Genomic DNA, 21,616 nt, shown 5'->3' on the forward strand with positions numbered 1-21,616 from the left:
AAATCAGAGACTTTTTAGAATTTAATGAAAATGAAGGCACAACATACCCAAATCTTTGGGACAAAATGAAAGCAGTGCTAAGAGGAAAACTCATAGCCCTGAGTGCCTCCAAAAAGAAAATGGAGAGAGCATATACCAGCAGCTTAATGACACACCTGAAAGCCCTGGAACAAAAAGAAGCTATTTCACCCAGGAGGAGTAGAAGACAGGAAATCATCAAACTCAGGGCTGAAATCAATCAAGTGGAAACAAAGAGAACCATACAAAGAATCAACGAGTCCAGGAGCTGGTTCTTTGAGAAAATCAACAAGATAGATAAACCCTTAGCCAGACTGACCAAAGGGCACAGAGAAAGTATCCAAATTAACAAAATTAGAAATGAAAAGGGAGATATTACAACAGAAACTGAGGAAATCCAAAAAATCATCAGATCCTACTACAAAAGCCTATACTCAACACAACTGGAGAATCTGGAGGAAATAGACAATTTCCTAGACAGATACCAAATACCAAAATTAAATCAGGACCAAATAGATCATCTAAACAGTCCCATAAACCCTAAAGAAATAGAAGGGGTCATAGAAAGTCTTCCAACCAAAAAAAGCACAGGACCAGATGGTTTCAGTGCAGAATTCTATAAGACGTTCAAAGAAGATCTAACACCAATACTCTTCAAACTATTCCACAAAATAGAAACAGAAGGAACCCTACCCAATTCCTTCTATGAAGTCACAATTACGCTGATACCAAAACCACACAAAGATCCAACAAAGAAAACTTCAGACCAATCTCCCTTATGAACACCAATGCAAAAATACTCAATAAAATTCTTGCCAACCAAATCTAAGAATACATAAAAACGATCATCCACCATGATCAAGTAGGCTTTATCCCGGGGATGCAGGGTTGGTTCAATATATGGAAATCCATCAATGCAATCCATTACATAAACAAACTCAAAGAAAAATGTCTCTTTTTATCTGAGGATTTCAGTTTACCCTAGAGATGTGAGAGTCAGTCACACAGTAAACACACATACGGAGTCCCTTTTCCACCGCACTGAGGAGGAGCAAGGAAGAATTTAAGAAAAATATTGTGAGGCACAGAATGTAGACTGTGAAAATTCTCCAAGTGATCTCTCAAAAAGCCCTGAGTGAGGGTATAAGCATTCTCACCCCTGCAAGAAGTCCACATTGCAGAACTAAACACACCTTGCATGTGCATGGGCAGAGTGCTTTTCATGAACCATGGAGACATTTTGCTTAAGTAAGTGAGCATAATTATTTCCAAGGTGCTGTCTAATTTTATCTCAAGATATACTAACTTTTATATCTGTAAATATATCTTGTCCTGATATCATCCTCTCACAGGATGCCTGGGCTGAACCTTGGAAGGATTCAAAGAAATTCCAGGGAAAGGCTAACTGGGGTGCCTATTAGCATATCAATGCAGACTTTGTTGACTCAGTATTTTCTTGGCTCCTGGTTCCTTATTTGGCCAGGCTTTTCCTCAATAGCGCCCTCCCACTTCATGACCTGGTTCAGTCTGTACCCAACCAGATACACTGACTGTTTCCTCCCTCACAATGAAAAGCCAAGCATTGACCTCTAAGAACCACCAGCCCAAGAACCAGGTAACTTCTTGCAATGCTGCAGGTTGCATGTCTTAGGAAAATAATAAGGCCTCATGGGAAACTACAATGGACTATAAAACTGTCTGTAGGGTGTGACAAAAGTCCATCTCTTGGTTAGGATGTAATATTTCATAAAGCTTGCCCACATGGTGGAATTGGTTTTTCTTTGGCAACACTCAGGGTTAACAGAACCTACAACATATCTTCTCCACAGGTGTAACTTGCTGAATCCTTTCTTCATTTTTCATTCAAATCTAAGGTATAATATTAATAACTAAGCCTATGAAGACACATTTCTGAATAATGTATTTACATCAAAGACATGTAGTGTTAAATTAAAGGAGAGAATATCTTTGCTTGGTTAATATTTACAGCCATATAATGGTGCATTATAAGGATTAATTTTCTAATTCAATCAAATCTGCACTGGTCCCCCATATGACAAATATCTACAAAGCTCTCTCAGGATGACTATTCAGTTCCCTGGAGAAAGGAAAATGAAATGGCAAATGGAGGAACAAGGGAGTTAATAAAGTGTGAATGAATTTGAATTTGAGGAGCTTTATTAAGGCTTTTGCAAAGACAACAAATATACAAACTCCAAATACTGCCAAGGACCTAAGAAGTTATTTCAGAAAAATGTTCTGGCAACCATAAATTTAATTAAAACCTCACCATAAACACCAGTCAATAGGAGGTTAAACTTCCTGACAATGTAAGATATGCACAACAGAGTTGTGAGACTGGCAGCAGAAAATGCACCCCAGCTCTACACCCCTGTTCTATTCCTGCCCATTTTCCAGCCCAACTGCTTCTCTGACCTGGCAGGGGACAGGACGAGCTGCTGAATGTCCTAGGGGGCAAGCACAGCAACTGCAGCTTAAGGAAGTTTTCAGGTTCCACAAATATGAGGCACTCATCTCCAACAATGACTTCCTGACCACGAGGCAGCAGAGATGCATGGAGAATGCTGGAATGGCGGAACTTCCTTTCACTCCAGCCACTCCTTCTGGACCCGCCCAATATTCAGCAACTTCCTGTAATTCTTCTAAGCCCACCTACTTCGGGACCTTTTAATTAATTTGATTCCTAACACTTCACATCAAATTTTGTTGTTTTGGATTTTTGCTTGCTTGTTTGCTTGTTTAATTGATTGTTCCTTTGTTTTGATTTTACCTTTTTCCTTTTTTAATTAATTAATCTATTTATGTATATAAGTACACCATAGCTCTCTTCAGATACACCAGTGAGCCAACCTGTGGTTGCTAGGAAATCAATTCAGGACCTCTGGAAGAGCAGTATGTGCTCTTAAACTCTGAGCCATCTCTCCAGCCCAGGAAATAGCCTTTTATAGTTTTTTTTTTTTAAGATTTACTTATTTATTATATGTAAGTACACTATAGCTGTCTTCAGACACTCCAGAAGAGGGAATCAGATCTCATTACAGATGTTTGTGAGCCACCATGTGGTTGCTGGGATTTGAATGCAGAATCTTCAGAAGAACGGTCAGTGCTCTTAAATGCTGAAACATCTCTCCAGTTTGACTTTTTCTTAAATGCATATAATCATGGACAAAGTACACCCTCCCCATCAGGAACCTCTCCCCCAACTCTTCTGCAAGCTGCCTTCCACACAACTTCCCAGGACTTAATCTGCACAGTTTCCCTCACAAGATTTCTGCCATCCAGAAATGGATGTAGTGGACCCTGCACCTGGGTTCTGAACCCTTCAGATACAAGTGATCTTGCCTAACATCTCCCATTGAGATACCAGGCTCCTCGAGCTAAAAGCTCATATAACTGGATAATCTCTCTAAATTCTGATGCTCAGAACAAATACTCAAAGCAAAGTAAAATGAAGATAAAATGTCCTTGGCTCAAACCACAAACCATACATGTATCCTATAATTATGGCAATTTTCATGATGTCCAAGACAAAGAATTAAAAACCCAGAGATATGAGCAAAGAGTTTGTAAACCATGTAAATCAACTGAAAGAGGACAGAAACAAAATGATTCTTGGGTAAGAAAATAATAGTTGATGCCTGAAAGAAATGACGACAACATAGGACATGAAAATTGAGTTCAATGGGTGCTTAAAACACTAAATTAATTAATTAATTAACTAATTAATTAATTAAAAGACACTGAAAAGAAAATGCGGTAAGGCAAAAAATAATAACTCATAAAGAACTTATAGGAGACAGATTATCAGACTTGAAGCAAAGGAAAAGGAGCTGAATGCCTCAGTCAAAAAAATGATGAATTAAAATGATATTAGGTTAAGGCACAATATTATTTATTGCTTGAAGGGAAAGGTAATAAAGAGAAACTCCTTTGGAAAACTGTCAATATTTTTTATCAAAAACAGAAATAAAAAAAAGAAAGAAAGAAAGAGAAAGAAAGGAAGAAAGGAAGGAAGAACAAAATAAAGAAACAAAAAGAAATAAAGGAAGAAAGAAAGAAGGAAGGAAAGAAGGAAAGAAAGGGAACTAGAAATAGAACTACAATATACTGCACTGTTTTTCCATCTATTCATAGAGTTTTCTGACTGTTCTCTATAATACTCTATGTACACCCACGCATATCTGCAAAGGCTGGGAAAAGCAGCTAGAGAATTACCCAAGTCTCCTTAGAGAATATAGCTAGGAATTCAACTCTTTTTATGATTATAATGAGTTCTAGGATTCTTATGTAACCTCTGAGGTTGAAAATCTGTTGTAATGATTGTGACAGGTTAAAGTGGATTCTAGCTCAGCATGGAGGTGAGAGTTGAGAAGCACAAGGCCAGACCTGGGGGTCTGCCATTAAAGCACAGGGTTCTGAGCCCATGGACACCTTTCAGATGGCAGCACTACTTGTTGCCCATCGTGGTGAGTTTATATTTTCCCACATTATGCTTATGCAAAAAGTCACAAGTTAATTGATCCAGCATATATGAATAGATTAAACATAATGGTGATTATTGATGCACTGAGGTGAGTTAAGGAAAAAATGAGAGCCTTTCCCTGATAGGCATTTAGCTGAGTGTGAGTCCAAAGTTGAATTCTCCACTTCATGTTCCCTGTGCTTTCTTCCATCCTTGGTATGCCTGTCAGTTAGCCTAAACCTGTAACTTCCTGAAGGTTGCTTTGTGTATCTCTCCCTGTGTGTCTGCCTTCTGTCTCTGGGTGTGTGTCTATCTGTATACTCTGTTTGTATGTCTGCTGGCTATTTGTATGACCATGGATGACCTTAAGAAAGAGCTTTGCAGTGTTTATGAAATGTGAAGAAAACCATCACATGGGGAAGGAATGGGATAGTGTACAAAAATCATTAACAGAGTTTTAAAAAGTATTATTAACAGGCTCTAAGTGATCAAGACAAAAATATTTATAAACATCATTGCTTATCAATCAATACCCGTAAATGGTATATTTATTTTGGAGGGTTGTTTTAAGCCTCTGTAGTTCATGCTTTCAGCAAATGACATTCATGCAGTTTCTGGGCAGAAATTCCTTCATCTGTTTACCTGTGTTTTCTTCTATTTCTTTCATTGAGTTACTGATATTCTCCTTGAAGGACTCTATTATCTTCATGAGATAGTATTTAAGGACATGTTCCTGAATTCCAGGTGTGTTGTTTTACTCAGGGCATGCTGTGGCGGCAGAGCTTGGTTCTCATAATGGCCACAAATACTGGCTTCTGTGGTATATGGTTTTACACATGCCTTTCTTCATCAGGATATTCCTGGTGTTGTTGGTCTAGGTGATTGTCTGGGGTCTGCCTCTTATGACCTTGTGTTGCTTCAGTTCTCCTGGTAGGCCTGCAGCCCTGGCTTTGGCTGACAACCTGTGGGGCCTTCCAATGTGGGTGTTTCACAGGGGAAAAGAGAGTTCTGATCTGTTTCCCTGGCTGCAGTAGATCTCCTGGGAAGCCTTCATACTGTTTTGTCAACTGCTCTGAGTGCAGTGGGTTCTTTAGGGTAGATCAGCTTCTCTGAGCGCAGTGGGTTCTCAACTGCTATGAGTGGATTAGGTTCTCTAGGATAGATCAGGAGATGGTGTCTTCAATGGAGCAGGCCAGCTATGAGTCTGCCCCACTAGAAAGGACCGGGTGGCATCAGGGTTGCTTTTCACAAACTGAAAGTAAGTCTTCATTTCTAAAGATAAGACTGACACAACTCATTGTATATAAAGAGGTTAAACTGGTGCCTGCAAGAACATTGACTCTTATGTTCTAGTGTCTTACTTTTGGGAAGATACTTTGCAAAGATACACAAAGTAAAATATATACATGGAACCAACCAAAAATACTTCAATCTATAATTCATACTTCCTCCAAAATATGCTAGGTCAATGATGTCGTGAACATATTGGGAATATCCAATTAATATCTGGTTTGACTTAAATACCAAAAGTACCCTTGTTAAATGTTATATATCTCTATGTACATTTGTGTATGGACATGAGTGTAGTGGGAGTGTTTGCAGACACACTAGTTTTATAAATGATGCGAAGGAGGTTTCTATATAGTGCAAAACATAAAACTTTCTTGGAACAGTCTTCTAGCTATCACTTAAATTTAAGACTATTCAAGCCTATGACCTCTTTACCTAGCTCTTTACCTCTCTCTGGCCCTGTTCCCACCTATCTGTTCTCTTCTATCTAACACTAAATCTCCTCCGTCTGCTTTCTCCTCCCTACATCACTTTTTCTATCCAGAAATTCTACCTTCCAATTCTTATCCCAGTAATTGTATGCCAATTTTTTTCTTACAAGCAATCAGGTGTGAGGCATCACCAGAACCTCCGTAGATTGTCTCGAGCATAGAGAGCTGACTGTCTTTCAAGTATCTCTGGTAGTGTGGTAGGGCAAGTATTGACAAATGTAAGGATGGTGATAGGCCATAGAGTTGATGACATCACGATCCTGCTAGCACTTAGTTCTCTGCCACTACAACAGTCAAAATGTGAAAATACACAGACACACTTACATAAAATTTTAAGAAATTCACTTCAACCCATGTGGAGAGTCCATGAAGGCAAGAAGAGGAAATTGGGGACCAAAGGTTGTAATGTCACTTTACTGTAGACTAGCTTGGCCTCAAATGAAGAGGAATATACCTGCCCCAATGTTCTGAATGTTGGGTTAATGTCAGCAGCACTTGATTATTTTATATCTATAGAGTCAATCACTGTAATCACCCTTTGTATATCTGAACAACATAATTTATATTCTAGAAGATATCTTTTACTGTCTTTCCATTTACACTAACACAACATTAACATCCTAAGAACTAGTAACATCCATAAAATATATTCTTTCTGTAGAGGGCAAAAGGACCTTGTGATCAAAAATAAGCTCTAGGGTAACTAGGAATATAAATCTCCAGAGTCTTCTCTTCAGTGGAAGAGAAGTACACTCTTTTCTGACCAGAAGTGAGAGAATTAATGTAGTCAGTGGCTTGGTGACCTGTGGTAGACATAATGTCAAAACACACCTGAATGTCCCAGACTATTAAATTGTCCCAGGCAATCTTCCCTAGGTCATTGTTGCTCAGTCAATACAATCCAGCCTTGTGGGAGATATGACATATACCTTATAGCTTGGTATTCCCAAGCTTGAACTCCTCTAGGCCCTACAGTTTTAGAATCAACATTCGAGAAAGACTCACATCTACTTTGCAAAAGACTTTCAAAGGAGTCAAACTTCTTTTTTTTTGGATTTGCTTTTTTCAAGACAGGGTTTCTCTGTATAGTCCTGGCTGTCCTGGAACTCACTCTGTAGACCAGGCTGGCCTCGAACTCAGAAATCCGCCTGCCTCTGCCTCCCAGAGTGCTGGGATTACAGGCGTGCACCACCACTGCCCGGCGTAGTCAAACTTCTATCTTCATTGTGTGCAGAGAATTGAGACAATTATCACCAAGAAATTTCTTTCCAAAATTATATGTGCTTAATTATTCCTAAAATAAATCACCCTGGGATCAGAATCTCCAAGTTTAATTCAGCATTGGATACTGAGGGAAATTTTATATTTCACTCTTCCTGCTTTTAATAGCTCAGAAGTCTCTCATTTTATTCAAGCTCAGGAGATAAAATCCCAGCAATCTTCAACTGGAGTTATCTCCATTCCTGAAAATCCTACCCACACAATGAAACCCTATACAAAGCCTGTCTGCCACTCAGTTCAGTTCTGCTTCTCACCTTAGCAGAGGCAGAACTCCCTCTAGTGTTTTTCCCAGTAAATCCCTTGTTTGTGGTTAATTTTTCAATTGGGCTTTGTGGTGTACCTTAACTTATAACTACCAGAAGACCTTTTACTTCAGAGCTGTTCACACATGCACTGGGAAAGCTTTTCCCAGAGTGCTGCAAGTATTTCATTAGCAATAACCCACCACATGCCCAAACCAGTGCTGAAATACCTACAGTGTGGTACTAAACTAGATTTCTTTTTCTGTCTCATGGATTGTTTCTTTACCAGACCTAGTGTCTGCTGAGACCCCCCCAAACATATAACGCCTAAACAGTAAACATCAATAATAGTCTTTCATTCTGACCATTAAACTCAGAGTTGAGCACAAAATTTCTTCCCCTTTGAAATATTAGCATCCCCTCCCCCCCAAACAGGATTTCTCTGTGTAGCTCCGACTGTCCTGGAACTCACTCTGTAGACCAGGCTGGCCTCGAACTCAGAAATCTGCCTGCCTCTGCCTCCCAAGTGCTGGGATTACAGGCATGCACCACCATGCCTGGAGAAATTTTAGCTTTTTGATATCTTCATTTATAATGACCCATAGAGAATATACTTTATCAGCATGCAGCAATATGTTTCACAGAAAACTGCAGAAAAATAGACCAGAAATTTGAGACTAGAATTAGTGAGATACAAATACTAGTGCCTGCACATGAAATATTAATGATGATGTTCACAGAGTGAATGAATTTCAGTAAAAGTAGACACTGAAATCAAGAACCTCGGTCAATTTTGACAAAACTGTAGGAAAAAAATATTTCCAGTTTTTGCAACTACAAACACAGTTTAGCTTACTATCAAAGTGACTGAGTTTGAATGGCCTGTGAATATCAAGGAGCCAAGGAAACAGATGAATGATATGGGCAGAATGTAGATGAGAGTGAGGTTATTGGCTTTCCCAATGGAAGGGGCTTGGTGATTGACTAAAACCTCAAGTAGCAGACCTCTGAAGGCAGTGAAACAGAACCACACAGGCAAGAGCCATTCTCAAAGAGTCTCCATAGACCAGAGATGGCATACAGGTTTATGGACACAGTGGTAATCTAGGCTCTGTGATAGTGTACCAGTCCATTGGACACTTCACACACTAATACGCATGTGATAGAGAAACAAAAATATCATCATTGCAGCTTTCACAATCACAGGATACTTTCAGACATAGTTGGGAAAAGCTATGCAACATCAACATCCTTTGCAGCTGAGGATGTAACTGAAGTAATTGTGGTACAGCAACAGTTCTGATTCAAAATACCCATCTCTTTCAGTGATTAAAAACTAGGACATACTTATATTAAGATTTTATTTATCTATGAGTAATTTTGAGATATTATTAATGTTCCTAGAATAACAATTTTTTGAACATTCTGGATAATTGGATGGGGTATGCCTCTCAGTCAATCACCATTCTACTGCATGTGGAAGACCAATAGCTCATTGCTCTCACATTTGGATACCTAATTAGTTATGGCCTGTTTGAAAAATTTGCCAAAACTGCCTGGCCAACATATGAAGCCAGATCATGAAGAGCTGGTTAAGAAAGTAGATAATTTTATGTCCAGATATCTGGAGAAACAGAACTGTAATCTTGCAATGAATAAGTACTAGTTGTAACAAGTAGTACAGTAAGAGCATTTTTTTAGACTGACAGGATGGAAGAAAACCAAACACTACCATTCAAAAAAATCAATGAATGTGAATCCTGATAATATTCTGTTATACTCAAGACCAGTGTCTTATTCAGTCACCATCAGAGATACTTCTTCTTATATCAGAGAGGATGATATTTAGACACCAACCCGAAGATTTTAAACAATGCAAGAGTCTTTAGAACAAAGAGCTTTAAATCAAACATCCCACCACAAAGGTCAGGCAACTGCATGTGAGAAAAAGTGAAATAGCCGGATGGGATGGCGCACACAAGGAGAAATGGCTATCTGAATCAGCTGAACCAGGTTCATGTGAACTCACAGCAAGTTAAGCAATAAGGATAGGGCCTATATAGGTCTGCAACAAGTCCTCTGGATACATTATAAGATTTACCCTAGTCTTTTGGGGGTAGATGTGTCAATGAGTGGGTCTATGAATTTTTTCTACTGAGAGACAAAAAGGGATTTGATCCAGAAGGGATGGAAATTGGAGAGGAGCTGCGAGGAGTAGAGGGAATGGAAACTCTTCAAGATAGACTTGATTAGAAAAGAATCTTTATCATTTTGGATGGATTCTTAGTGATAGCCTTTGGATTCAGTATTTGAGGACTTTATTGAGAATTTTTGCATCAATGTCCATAAGGGAAATTGTTCTGAAGGTGTCTCAATGACATGAACATACCTCAGCCGCCCCAAAACTAGGGTCATGAGTATTATCAATGCATCAAACATGATTTTGCAACAATACTGCATGAGTCACAAGGGTCACAAATATTAAATTTTACAGAAGAAGGGCATTCCACAGCATTTAATGGAATGTGTTTGTTATTGTTAATGATTTTGTTGTTATTGAAATTCATTTTATCAATGCTGCATTTTTAGTGAAAGCTTGCATGAAGTTTTTGTACTTCATTTAGGTTGATATTTCCTAGGAAATGAGATCATGTTAAATTGTATCTGCCTTTGCATTTCCCTCAGACAAATGTCCTTGAAGAGTAGATTGTGACACAATATGGAAAAGATAAACTGGACTCTAGTGTCTGCAAAACAAAAGAATTTATATTGAATACAAACCCTATGAAAGTAACCAATGTGGTAAAGTTTTGCACATCACTATAATCTAAACGTCATAAAAGATTTTATATCAAAGAGAAATCCTACAAATATAAGCAATGTTGTTAACATCAGGTGTGTTTGTTGACAGCTAGAAGTGTTTTTACTGCCAGATCCTTCATCCAGTGAGGAGACTCCTCATCTGTTGGCAACAGCACTGCCCCTGCCTCTGTTGCCTTGGCTCCCACCATGGTACCACTTCTCTTTCTGATGCTTCCCATTGTCTTGGACGGAATAAAAGAGTTTTCCTTGACCCACAACCCCTTCCTCTTACATCTTATCCCTTCACAGAGGCTGCCTTTGCCAATAAATCCTCCCATGTGAGAACAGAGACTTGGTGTGATTTGTTCTGGATTTTTCCTGCCCATTCTAACAAATATGAAGAAACATTTTCACAGGAATAACATCTCAGACTATATAAAAGAATACATATTGGAAAGAAACTCTATGAAGGAGCCATGTGACAAAGCCTTCAAATGTTGTTAGAAATTATACAAAAAGCCATACTGAAGAGAAATCTTATTAAAGTATTTAGTTTGTTAATGTATTGTACTTCCTGGTACCTTTATACAAGAATAAAAACTTTATTGTATAGTGAATATCTTAGAGATTTTGAATATTACTGAAGTATTGAGGATCTGTAAAAACTCATACTGAAGGGAATAAATGTATAGAAAGGATTTGGTTACATCTTTAGGCAACATAGTTATATCCAGTCACAAAAAATCATTGATTCTGGAGAAAAAGTGTCTGATAAGTGTCAACAAACTTTTCAAACATTATGATCTCACTCTTGATTTTGTTTCCACTTGCCAACTCATATGGAAAATGCCCTAGGAAATTAAATAATAAGCTAACCCTTTTAGGTTTCACAATTTTCTTCAACTGCATGAAATAACCCGTCCAAGTGTGAAGCTTTATGGGTGTGTATCAGAGCCCCTTCTGTTACAGTGATAAAAGTAATTGTCTAAAGCAGCTTATAAAAGTGTTTAATTTGGCTTAGTGTTGAGAGGCACATGTGATCACCAAGAAGGTAGCATCCCAACAAGTATCACATATAGCAACTAAAACCAGAAGCCCAGAGATGACATCCAAACCTGAAGAATGACAAAAAGACTGGGACCGAGAAATGGTGTATGGATGTAAACCTTAAACCCACTCTATTTGATACAATGATTCCAGCAAAGCAGCATTTTCTAAACCTTACCAAATGATACTATCAATGAGGAAGGATTGTTATTTCAAACTTGAAGTCTATATGCTTGGTTTCTGTTTCATGAACAAATTCAAGATAAAGAAAAATTCAATAGGTAGGCTTTTACATGACTTAACAGGAATGAATGCATTCACAAGTAAATGTAGTAAAGTATTCACATAAGATAAAAAACACTATTCATGCAACCTTTTGGCAAAAACTTTAAACATCATAGTTGTCTTCAGTTTTCCAGGAAAAAAAATTTAGTTTTTCTCTTTTTCGTCATGGCTTTGAAGGAAGAATATGGTTTACCATGTTCATTCAAGTGCAGAGAAGGTGATCACCAACTGTTGTTGGAGTTTGTATTTTGAAATATTTAAAATAGACATTGAAGTTTAATGTATGTGAGGCAAATCCAATTATAAGACTTTATTATGTCATTGTTGTATTCCGTCTATGGATCTTGATCATCTTTTTTTTTGCATTTTCACTTGGTGATATGTATTTTTTCTGCAATGTATAGCATGGCTGATGATCATCTATGTAGTCCATTGTTTATTTGTCTTAGTCAGGGTTTCTATTCCTGCACAAACATCATGACCAAGAAACAAGTTGGGGAGGAAAGGGTTTATTCAGCTTACACTTCCACGTTGCAGTTCATCACTAAAGGAAGTCAGGACTGGAACTCAAGCAGGTCAGGAAGCAGGAGCTGATGCAAAGGCCATGGAGGGATGTTACTTACTGGCTTGCTTCCCCTGGCTAGCTCAGCCTGCTCTTGTATAGAACCCAAGAGCACCAGTCCAAAGGTGGTACCACCCACAAGGGGCCCTCCCCACTTGATCACTAATTGAGAAAATGCCACACAGCTGGATCTCATGGAGGCACTTCCCCAACTGAAACTCCCTTCTCTGTGATAACTCCAGCCTGTGTCAAGTTGACACATAAAACTAGCCAGTACATTATTTAAATATCAAATTCTGTATACTCACACTTTTCAAATAAGGGTGTTTGTGAAGGGTGGTGTGTGGTCGTTCCTGGTTTTGTTTTTCAGATTTTCACAAAATCCCTAGAGAAGATGCTTGTTATCCAGCCTGATGTGGGTGTCAGTCATTAGGCAAGGCTACAGGTGAACTCTTCATTTTCATGTGGCAGCCTCCTGACTACATGTCCAATGGTAGAAGTTGTACCCCTGACATTTCCTGTTTTGTGAACACATTTAACAATGTTAATGTTAAATGCTTAGGATATAAAAAAATTAAATAATTCATCTGTCAAAGATTACCATCCTGGAATGCTGCCAGCTGCAAGTCTTAGGAAAACAATAAAGACTCATAGGAAACTAAAATGGCCTATAGGGTTGCCCTTAGAAACCATTGTAGCATGTGTCCAAAGTCTATCTCCTTGTCAGGATGTAATATTAAATGAAGCTTGCCCATATGGTGGGCATGTTCTTTCTCTGGTGACATTAAGGGTTAACAGAACCTAAACTATTTCTTCTCCTCAGTCAGACTTTTCCAGTAGTCCTGTCTTCACTTTTTATTCATTCCAAAGGTATGACATTAATAACTAAGCCTATGAAGACACATTTCAAAATGCTGTTTTTAAATCAAAGAGTACATATAGATTAGTGTAAAATTGATAGAGTATATAACTTTATTCAGAAAATCTTAATACTTAGTCAATATGATCATGTTTATAATGTACATTTTCGGAACCAATTGAATCTATACCAGTTCCTCATATAACTAACATCTACAAAGCTGTTTGGGAATGCCTATGAATGGAGTTAATAAATCATGGTTGAACTAGAATTCAGGGAGTTTTGCTACTGCTTAAGCAAAGAGAATCTTCATGTACTAACTACAGACAATGTAAGTGATCCAAAAGGGTATTTTAGAAGAATATTCTGGACACTGTAATATTAATTAAAACATTACAGTGAACCCCAGTTCACAGGATCCCAAACTTCCCGACAATTGTAAGATATTTACAACAGATCTGTAAGAGTGGCTGAAGAAAATGCATTCCTGCTCCACACTCCTGCTCTGTAACTGCCAGTTCCACTGACCTAGCAGGTTCAAGGACAGACTGAAGACTGCTTGGGGACACTCCCAGAATGCACACACAGCAACTATTTTTCTGATCATAAAAAGAGAAATGGGTATTAAGATATGTTCTAGGGCATCTGGGGGGCATGGGTGTCTCAGTGGGCCCATGCCAAGGCATCCCTTCCCCTTGAGGGACTACACGCATGATGTATAGTATAGAATAGAGTTTATTCAGGGCATGGGCAGGGGATTTAATAGGGTAGTAGAGGTCAAGAAAGGCAGAGAGAGGGAGAGAGTAGAGAAGTAGAGGCGGCCATGACCATGGAAAGAGGGGGTGAGGGGAAGGGAAGAGCCCAAGAGGGCAAGAGAGAACAAGAGGAAAAGAGAGAGAGGAGAGGCAAGCAGCCCCTTTTATAGTGGGCCAGACCTACCTGGCTTTTGCCAGGTAAATGTGGAGAGGGTCATGCCTGGCTGTTGCCAGGTAACTATGGGGTGGAACTTAGACAGAATCCTAAAATACTCACATTTTGGTTTAATTGAAAAAAGAAAAGTAACAGAAAGAAGTGATGGTGAAGCAGGAATAGGATCCTCATGATATCTATTGGCAGGTTCACGCCACCAATGGGGTGACATGTCTCTGGGGAACATAGAAAAGTGGGTACAGGGGATGTTTGTCTATTCTTAGGAGAAGTTGTAGCTTCCTTGATGTCTAGTCTGTAGAGCCCTCTGAGGACAAATCAGAAGAACAGGTCCAGTAGAGTCTGTGTCTGAGAGGAGATTGGATTATGTGAAGGTTGCTTCCATGGAGCTGTTCTGGATAAAGTAAGTGCCTTGACTTGACAAGATGCTGAAACACATTATTATTGGTAGAGAATAAGATTAAGTATGATTGGAAAAAGGAAAAAGATTCTAAAGATGTACATTTGAAACCCAGAGGATTCCCACCCTCTGGAATAGGGAATAAAGGGGAACTTAGGGCAAATGTGCATATCTGGATGGAGATTTGGTCCGTGAGAGATAGAACTGAGTAGGCTTTCTATAGCTAACAAGTTTATAAAAGAGATAACAACATAAGTTAACAACATGAACACTCTTTAAGATGAGCCTTTTGTGTAGCAGAAGGAACAAGATTAAAAACTCGGATCATATAGTGTAATATTTTACTAGAGTTAGGCAAATTTGTAGGAACTCAGATGAGGACAATGGTAAAATAAGAGGAAATATGAAGCATTTGATGGAAATAGAGCTTATGTAAGGAGATAACTGTCTAGCTGTCAATGTGGTCAGAAGTCTGAGGAATAAACAATAATTTAGCAGTTCTATTATTTAAAAATGACAGATTACAGTAGCCAGCATTTCTCTGCTGTGTCTATGGTCTCCGCAGCAACTTGGGCTATCAGTCTGGCTTTCAAGTGCAGATGACACAGGGCTTTTTCTCTGTACAATGGATATGCATAACACGAGAAATGGCTTACCTGGTTTAGGTAAGTAATATGACTCAAGAATATCTGGTTTTGTCCACTGCATTCTTTAGTGATTATCATATCACACACAATCTAAACAGCAACCTGTAGCAGTGCCCACATCTTCTGAGATCACATGGGAGAAACTGTTAGAGGCTTTGGGGAATTTTTCTGTCATAAATTTAATAATTAACACATTTTTGCCAAGATTGAGTATGATATAGACTGGTTAGAACTGATTATAATAGCAATAGTCAAGACAGGACAGGAATAAAAACATTAGCTAACTTCGACAGGTTGTGAAGGTAGAGAAAAGTAAATTGTATTAGCAAAGAAATATTTGGCTAGGACCAGAATAAGAGCTAACAGCTGTGGCTTACAATAGAACTACACTGGCAGGCAAGCTGTGAGAGGTTGGCTGGTGAGCACAGCCTGTGGCTCACAGGTCATGCTCCCCCCTCCACCCCAAGGCCAGTGAGTGAATCCTGTTGTGGGCCAGTGGCAGATGAGGCAGAGGACCCCTTCACATGGCCTGTCGTGGGTGGGGCTTCTCACTAGCAGTTGGAAGTCCTCACCCAGTGTTTCTGTCTGTCTTGGGGGTAGGTGAGGGTGAGGAAGAAGCACCCAAAGTAATATCATTCATATCCTATCAATGTGCTGATGGCATGATTACCAGCCAAGCATGAGTGGAACCAAGCCCGAGGGCAGAGGGGCAAAGAGAGAAAGAGAAAGGTAGGAAGGGGCTCTCTGTCATGTGCAGGAGCAGGCGGTCAAGCCGGTCAAGAACAAGAGAGCAGGCAGGATGTCACAGGTGTGAGAAAGCAAGACCTGCGCCTTGTGCAGCAAGAGCAAAGCCAAGGAGGGGCGGGAGGGCAGCAAGCAGGGCCCTGACCCAGCTGAAAGTGACTGCAGCAGACCATGAATGAGGGAGGTCTGGACAGGTGGAGCATGGGAGCAGGCTGAGGGAGCCAAGCACAGAACTGCAGTCTAGGCAAGAGGGACACAGAGCATAGAGCGAGCAGTGGGGGAGGGCAGCAGAGTTCCTGGCACAGGGGCAGCTCTGGACTGCTTGAACTGGCAGAAGCTGCTGCTGCAGCAAGAGTGAGAGCCAGAATCTAAGAGAGAGAGGAGGTGAAATTCTGCAGCTATGGATCCTTGGTCAAAAGTGCGAGTTTAGCAGCCATGTAGAGGTATTGCTTTAGACCAAAATATCCCATTAGATAGGTAGAGAGACAGTGAACACTGATCCCTGGGCAAGAGAAGAGGATTATTAAGTGCCCATACCTGCATCCTGAGGGCATTAATAACCTGAGAGAGATTCCAGCACAGACCAGACCGCCAGGTCATAACGTGGAAGTCTGGGGTCTAATACTTAGGGCCAATGTCCTTGAGCCAGAGACCAGTTCACCCAGCCCTAGGATTTCTTGGCTTCAAGGGAGAAACTCTCTCCAATGAGAGGAAAATTTTACCCAAGGGAAAAGTCCTAAACAAGGGTGAGTGTGGAAGAGGGGTAGCTCTGAGCTCAAGAACTCTCCCTTGGGGCTCTGACCAGTTCAAAGGGTGGGGTGGGGGAGGGGAGGGGGAAATAAGAGAGGGGCTACCATGTCTGGGCTAGTGAGCGTGGTTGTGGCTGAGATGGTCTGAAAACCTGCAGAGTTTCTGGATCTGAGTCACAGTGCACCACTGTGATCATAAAAAAAGAAAGGGGTATTAAGACATGTTCTAGAATGTTAGGATATTGTCTAAGCTCCACCCCACAGCTACCTGGCAACAGCCATGTATGCCCTTCCCCACAGTTACCTGGCAACAGCCAGGTGGGTCTGGTCCATTATAAAATGGGCTGCTTGCCCGTCCTCTCTCTTATCCTCTTGGTCTCTCTTGCCCTCTTGGACTCTTCCCTTACTCTTTCCCTTTCCACCTTCTCTCTCCGTGGTCAAGGTTGGCCTCTACTTCTCTACTCTCTTCCTCTCTCTGCCTTTCTCTGCCTCTATCCTATTAAATCCCCTCCCCATGTCCTGAATAAACTCTATTCTATATTACACTATCTTATGTGTGGTCTCTCAGAGGGAAGGGATGCCTTGGCATGGGACATCTGAGGCACCCCCTATGCCCACAAACCCTAGAACATATTTTAATACCTGTTCCTCTTTTTATGATCACAACAATTGGCAACTGTAGCTAAGGAAGTGTCCTGGTATCTCATATACTTGGCACTAGTCTCCATCCACCATTAAGACTATCTGACCGTGGAGACAACCCTGATACATGGAGAATGCAGGAATGGTAGCATTTTCTGTCACTATGGCCTGGTTCCTTGGAGCAACTCCTTCTGGATCAGCCCAATATTTAGCAGCTTCCTGTTGCATGTTCCTTAGGAATCCCCCTAATTTGGACTCTTTTAATTAATTAGCTTCTAGTTCCTCTCAGCTGTTTTTGTATCTTTGTTTGTTTGTTTTTCCTTGGTTGCTTGCTTCATTGTTGGTTTTTGTAGTCTTCTTAAATGCATCTGATCAGACAGTTGTGATGACTCTCCTCAAAATAAACCATTCCTCCCACTCTGTTGCAGGCTGCCTTCCATACAACTGCAGCTGTCAGGATGCACAAGGTTTACACTATACACCTTCCCCACAAATTTGCTGGCAGTCTCCACCAGAACTGGATGGAGTAGGACACCACACTGGGTTCTGAACCCTTCAGATACAAGTTATTCTGCCTAACTTCTCACATTGAAATACCAGTCCCCTGGCGCTAAAAACACATAGAACTGAATAATCTCTCTTAATTCTGATGCTCACAACCCATTTCTATAACAAAGTAAAACTAAGATAAAATGCCCTAGTCTCAAAGCACAGAAAATATATGTAACTGATAAGAACAATTTTCATAATATCCAAATACAGAACTGAAAAACCAGAGTCAGGATCAAGGGGATCAAAACTTGCAGAACATGTCAATCAACTCAAAGAGGACAAGAACAACATGTATGGTAGACAAGAATATAATACCTGTTGTTTGAAGGAAATGAAGACAGCTTAGGATAGAAAACCGAGTCCAATAAGTGGTTAGGAACACCTGCAAAAAACTGAAATAAAAATTCGGTAAGGGGTGACCTATGGTAAACCATTGGGTAAAGTCAGCTTCTGCCTCAGGCAGGGAATCGTGGCTGCTCAGGTGACTTTTCCATAGGTGTGTAAGACATATGCCTTTAACATGTGCTGTCCACAGCACTGTCTGCTGGGCCGGGACATCCTCCCCACAAATTCTGAAAAAAAGCTCTGAGTCTGGACTGCTGCTCCTCTGTGTCGAGTGGAGCAGCACAGTGCCAGTACCTATCAGCAACAAGCCCAGCCCACCAGCTAGGGTTCAGGGTGTGTCCCACCCTGATATGGGAAGGTGTCCTGGTAGGACAGATCCTATCAATATGGGGGAGTCAAAACTCAAAAAAGTTGTCCCATACAACTTTGACACTCCTTGACAACTGCTCCATTCTATTCAGGAAGGAGGCCCTCCCTCCAAGGTATAGGAGGAGTAGAGGATCTCAAGTATCCCTCAGGCACCCCACAATATTTTCCTAGTCATCTCTTCCCTAGTAGCTCCCAAGACCTCACTATTCTCATTCCAGGCCTTGCCACCCCCACAAAGAACCCAACACTAACATGATCATAGCCTCAGTTTCTCCAGCTCTGTCCCTCCCACTAGAAGCCCGGTGGACTGACTACCTAAAAGGCGGCAGTATTCTAGCCATGCTATCAGACCCCTCCCCTGCGCTGAAAAGAAGCACCTGAGAGCTGGAAGTGACCAAGATGGAGGTGTCTGAGCTGTCTGTCCTAGGTTGACCCCTCTGTCTCTGAGGTATTGAAAGTGGGATTTCAAGTGCAGAGGGGATGAGGTGCTATGAGTAGTGTGCTAATAGAGCTCAGGGCCCTACACTTGGCTTCCATGTAAGCCTCTCTGCTAGTCCTCTTCAAGTCCAGGTGTCCTTGACTCATCTGGTCTCACTTCACCTAAGGTAGACATCAGATACCTGTGGGTGCACACCCACACCTGAGAGTGTAACTTTCTCTGTGTGTATTCTCTACCATATGGTCTCAAAAGAGCAAGCTGGTCCGGAACTCACAATGTAGGCAATGATGTCCTTGAACTTCAGATCCTTCTGCCTCTACCTCCAGTATACCGAACATAGGCACATGCCACTGGATGCTGCAAAGGGCATTAGATTTTTCTGTAGCTCTCATGTCTAGATACGTTGTTATCTACCAGATAGATAGGGGTTATGGTTCCTAAAGCAGTCTAGACTGAGGTCAATGTTAAAGTATCTCAGGTGTGAGGAACTGGCTCAATGGATAAGAATGCTTCCAATGTAAGTTTGAGGACCTGAATCAAATCCCCTGGACCAATGTAAAAGCCAGGTGTATAGCAAGCGTTCATAATCCTGTGGGGTGTGAAAGGTGGAGATGGAGGAATCACAAAGGCTGTTGGAAAATATAATCAGTCATACACACTGGTAGAACAAGAAACCCCCTACTTCAAAGGAAGATAAGGACCCACACCCGATGTGGTCATCAGGATTTCATATGCACTTCTGGGATGTGTGCAGTGTATCCACACACATACTCCCTTTAAAAATGTGTCTCATGTAGAGTGAACTCTCTCCTTGACTCAGTGGAAGGTTTCTCATGAGGTCCCTGGTATTTTCATGTTCAATTCTGGACCTAATTCTAGAAGTGGGTGACACACTATCCTAACAAGGGTTCATTAGGAAACTTACAGATAGAAAACTCATCAGAAACACACTTATCAAGTGTTTAAGAATGTGATCCAGTTTCTCCCATGCTTTATATGCTTTAGGATTGCATGATATTAAATTTGAGCTTTGACATTCGAGAGATATCTCAGCAGTTAAGCGCACATGCTACTTGTGATTGTTTGAATGAAAATATTCTATGTACTCTTTGGGATGTGAATCACCATTTACTTATAACCCTTCTGACACTGTCTCATGATTAAGGAATATCGGCATGTGTCACTGGACCCTCCTCAGGATTCTAGACTTTTTGGTAGCTGTTAGATCTACATAGATAGCTGTCTATGAGCAGATAAGAGTTTCTGAAGAAGTGTGACCTTGGAGGAATAATGTCACTGAATGTAAGTTTGGGAATTTAAAGACTCACTATTCTGAGGACATTCTGTGTCCTCTTTGTGGTTTGGTATCTGAGCTCTCAGATTCTAGCCATGCTGAATCTCAGTTGCCATGCTGCCACACTTTGCCCCTCACCATGTGCTCTAAACTATAGGAACCATAAGACCCAAGTAGAACCTTCCCTGTCAGCTGCCTTGCTGTTGGTGTTTTACCATATTAGAGGAAAAATAACTAGTACATTTCTACATCAGAATCTAGCATTGTATCATCCATATCCAGTGGAGCACAGATGCCTGGAACTCTAGCTGCAGGGGACCCAACACACTCCTCTCTGGCATCTTTACACACTTTTGCACGTGTTCACACACATGAGTAATTTTTTTATGTTCCAGTTTCAGGCTAGAGAAATGATGGATCAGATGGCACTTCCTGTTCTTTTGAAGGTCCCAGGTTCAATTCCAATCACCTACATGGGTGTTTCGTAACTTTCTGTAAATCCAGTTTCAGGAAACTTGATAGTCTCTTCTGGTGTTCATGGGCAGAAGGCATTCACATGATGCACATGCAGAAATACATGCAGGCTAAACACTTACATATTTAAAAGAAAACAAAACAAAATTAAATACTTTTTCATTTTAAATTTGAGATTCATAGATGAAAACAAAGCAACTGATAAAATAAAATATTCAGGGGCATTTGGTTTTTTGTGCGTTCCTTTTATTTTTTTATTTGTACTTATTTATTTATTTTAGATCAGATAGATTAGTTTGGATTTCTAAACTAAGCATGAGCATGTACCTCATCTACTACTCAAAAGGCATTTCTTTCAAGATTATAGATTTATAATATTTGTATGGATGGATTAACATCTAAATTTAAGAAAAAGATAATACATTAATAGTAACCTGTGTGGTTTTCTTCAGACTATATATTTTGAGATGTATATAGTTGTACCATTCTGTAAATGATTTGTGAAAAGAATAGAAATTGAATTCATTCCTGGTAGTGGAGTATTAAAGCACAAGATAGCACACCACAATAATTTGGAAAATGTGCTTATGGGTGTCACTGTTCTGTGTGTCATTAGAGTTTTCTTCAATTAAAGGGAATTAATGACTCTAGAGCCATGGATTTACAAAACACAG

At 40.3% G+C, this 21,616-nt stretch overlaps 1 protein-coding gene across 6 annotated transcripts in view; it reads right to left on the reverse strand.

Annotated features, from left to right (window-relative positions):
- Positions 1-21,616, reverse strand: part of LOC127681612 (zinc finger protein 420-like) — a 662,660-nt gene that overhangs the window by 394,344 nt on the left and 246,700 nt on the right. The window contains exon 1 of one of the 6 annotated variants that reach the window (XM_052178071.1): positions 2,455-2,484. The exons of 4 other annotated variants lie outside the window; for them this stretch is intronic. The gene's annotated coding sequence lies outside the window, so the exon portion shown is untranslated. Of the gene's footprint in view, positions 1-2,454; positions 2,485-21,616 lie in introns of those variants that run through there. One more of the 6 variants, XM_052178077.1, reaches the window with a different exon arrangement.

Source organism: Apodemus sylvaticus, chromosome 3 (assembly GCF_947179515.1).
Source record: "Apodemus sylvaticus chromosome 3, mApoSyl1.1, whole genome shotgun sequence".
Taxonomy (NCBI): Eukaryota; Metazoa; Chordata; class Mammalia; order Rodentia; family Muridae; genus Apodemus; species Apodemus sylvaticus.